Source organism: Pteropus alecto, unplaced genomic scaffold (assembly GCF_000325575.1).
Source record: "Pteropus alecto unplaced genomic scaffold, ASM32557v1 scaffold23, whole genome shotgun sequence".
In the NCBI taxonomy this organism is placed as follows: domain Eukaryota; kingdom Metazoa; phylum Chordata; class Mammalia; order Chiroptera; family Pteropodidae; genus Pteropus; species Pteropus alecto.
This window is the reverse complement of record NW_006435837.1, coordinates 6,486,439-6,490,029: the sequence shown is the minus strand read 5'-3', so window position 1 is coordinate 6,490,029 and position 3,591 is coordinate 6,486,439. Positions and strand designations below refer to the sequence as shown.

Sequence of the window (3,591 nt, the reverse complement as noted above, 5' to 3'; positions counted from 1 at the left end):
AAGACCACCCTTTGCGTGTGTTGCTTGTGGTACTAATTGGGTGGTGCTCTGGTGTGGTCTGAAGCTGGCCACTGGGTATGTTGATTCTGGGTCTTCTTGGGAGAAGCTCCCATACAGGCCAAGTTCAGCTGCTGCTTGTGACAGCCCGAGACCACCTGGTAGGAGCTACAAAATGATCTGCAGTTGGTCGCTGCCTGTGCTGGACCTGGAGGCATGTGGGAGAGGCCACACTGTAAACCGAGGCCAGCTGTCACCAGTACTGGGGCTGCAGCAGCTCAGCAAAAGGTCCAGGGCACCGTGAACCTGCTGCCGCCTGCCAGCTGCCAGTAAGGCTCAGCCACTGAAAGAGCATCAGGTGGTACGCAGGTTCGGTGGGGCGGGGTCCCAGAGAGTCAACAGAGTGGAGCGAGCGGAGTTCACCAAGCCAATGCAGATATAGATACGGCCATGTGAGGAGAGGGCTCAACAGAGGAAAGATGGCGCTTGCCTGCCAGCTATGTGAGAGGAGAGCTCAACACGGGGACAATGGTGGCAGTTTCTCCAGCCTTCACCCTGAAGCAGCACAACTCAATCTCTCCCTGCATGTCTCTGGCGCCTCTGGAGCTGCTGTCCCTCCTCTGGAGCACAGGGTGAGTGCCTGGGAGTGAGAGTCTGCGTATGGGCCCCTTAAGCATTATGATGTCATAGAGACATGATGTGGTGTAGAGGATGCTACTTGGCCTTGCCTTTTTATAAACTTATAGTCTAGACATCAACCTAGAGGCAACAGAATAAAAATGCCTAAATAGGGGGTCAGCAAACTTTTTCTATAAAGAGCCAGATAGTAAATATTTTAGGCTTTGTGGGTTATATGGTCTTTTTTCAGCTTTTCAACTCTACTGTAGTCATAGATAATACAGAAACGAAGTAGCATGGCTGTGTTCCAATAAAACTTTATTTATGGACACCGAAATTCAAATTTCATGTTTCATGAAATGTTACTCTTTTGATTTTTTTCCCAACCATTATAAAATGTTAAAAAAAAAAAAAACCACTTTACACTCACAGGTTGTACAAAAACACGCAGTATGCTGGATTTGGCCCATGGACCGCAGTTTGCAGACTTCTGGAGTAATTAGTAGAGAATAGCTGTAAGGGATGAAGAAGGAGATATGGGTTTGATTGGGAGAGGGGAGAAGGACATTAGGATAAAAATATACCTGACTTCAGGTTTCGAGGGGACAGAGGAGAAAGCTTCTATTCAAAGTGTGCCGGCACCTCTTCCCCACCACAGTACTGAGTGATGCCTGCTGCCTTGAGGAATTGTTCTGAACAGATTTGCTCAAAATGACTCACTGGCTTGAATAAAGCTGGGGTAGATTTTCTGCCTTTTATTCAAAGGGAGTAATTGGCCCACCTGCGTCTCTTAAATTAAGATTTCTAGAGGTCAGACCTTTAAGCCTCTTAACATGATTTACTTTTTACACCTTTTATCAGCGTAGAATAGCTGCTTTTCTCATCCTTTCCTGTAAAACCCTGTTCCAAATGTACAAGATACTTTATCCACACGATGTTTCATGGCTATTTCCAGGCCTACGATCACAGAAATACAAAAAGCTATAGAAAATTTAAATGGTTCCCTGTTAAGTGTTGTGGGCAGCATTTGACGAGACAGAAAATCTGCAGTTTGAGATGTGATTTGAATTTCTTGTCAGCCTTCTTCTCTTTTTTTTTTTTTTTTTGACCGAGGAATAAATTATATATAGGAAAACTCGTTCCTTTGGGCATATAGGTCTATGAAACTTGACAAATGCATGTAACCATAATGACGTGTTACATCTAATAGTTATAGGACTATAATGACAAGCAAGATATAGAACATTTCCATTAACCTCTTTTTAATTATACTGTTCCCTAACTCCGGCTCCTGGTAAACACTGATCTGCTTTCTGTCCCTATAGTTTTTTTTTTTTTTAACGCCTACAGCACCTGATCTTCCTAGGTGGTCTCCCATCCAAGTACTAACCAGGCCCAACTATGCTTAGCTTCTGAGATCAGACGAGATCGGGCTTGCTCAGGGTGGCATGGCCATAGACTCTGTCCCTATAGTTTTGCCTTTTCCAGAATGTTCTATCAATGGAATCATATAGGATGTAGTCTTTTGGGTCTGGCTTCTTTCGGCCGGCATGATGCATTTGATATTTATCCATGTTGTTGCATGTGTCATCTGTTTCCTTTTATTGCTAAGTAGATTTCATTGTATGAGTATATCAGCTTGTTTATATATTCTCCGATGAAGGATATTTGGGTTGTTTCCAGTATTTGGTGATTATGAATAAGGCCAATATAAACATTCATCTAAGGTTTTTGTGTGAACATAAGTTTGTATTGCTCTTGGATAAATTTCTAGAAGTAGGATTGCTGAGTAGTGTGTTAAGTGTATGTTTAACTTTATGAGAAACTGCCAAATTGTTTTCCATGGCATTTGGCATCCTCTCCAGCAGAGGATGAGAGTTCTAGTTGCTCTGTATTCTTGCCAGTGCTTGGTACTGTCAGTTTTTGTCTTTTAATTTTGGCCGTTGTGGCTTAATTTACATATTCAAATGACTAACAATGTTGAACATCTTTTCATATGCTTATTTACTACTCATATATCTTCAGGTGAAGTATTCGTTCAAATTCTTTGCCCATTTTTAATTGGGTTGTTTGGTTTTTTTTACTATTGAGTTTTGAGGGTTTTTTTTTTTTAATACTCTGGGAACAAGCCCTTTATTAGGTATGTGTTTTTAAAATATTTTCTTCAAATCTGTGGCATGTCTTTTCATTTTCTTGTGTGTGTATGAATTATTTAAATTGAACTATAATTGAAATACAACATTTTATTAGTTTCAGATGTACAACATAATGATTTGACATTTGTATGCATTACAAAATGATCACGCCGATAAGTCTGATTACCATCAGTTCCTATACAAAATTACAATTTTATTTTATGTCTAGAACTTTTAAGATTTACTTTCTTAGCAAATTTCAAATTTGCCATATATTACTATAGTCACCATGCTGTACATTGCATCCCTATAACTTATTTATTATATATCTTTAGTACCTTTTGATCCCCTTCACCCTTTTCATTCACCCCCCAACTCTCCTCCCCTCTGGCAATAGCCAATCTGTTCTCTGTATCTACGGTTTTGTTTTTAGATTCCACATGTAGGTGAAATCAGATGGCGTTTGTCTTTCTTTGTCTGACTTATTTCATTTAACATAATATCCTCTAGGACCATCCATGTTGTCACAAATGGCCAGATTTCATTCTTTTTTATGGCTTAGCAGTATTCCATTGTGTGTATATGTATATATATACACACTATGTCTTCTTTATCCATTCATCCATCGATGGACATTTAGGTTGTGTCCATATTTGGCCATTGTAAGTAATGCTGTAGTGAACATAGGGGCGCATATATCTTTTTGAATAAATGTTTTTGTTTTCTTTGGATAAATACCCAGAAGTGAAATTGCTGAATCATATGGTAGTTCTATTCTTAATTTTTTGAGGAACCTCCATACTGTTTTCCATAGTAGCTGTACCAATTTACATTACCACCA

General features: G+C 39.8%; 1 pseudogene; it reads right to left on the bottom strand.

The window, feature by feature from the left end:
• Positions 1 to 1,956: 1,956 nt before the first annotated feature.
• On the bottom strand, positions 1,957 to 2,075 carry LOC112479601 (annotated as a pseudogene).
• Between the last annotated feature and the right edge of the window lie 1,516 nt (positions 2,076 to 3,591).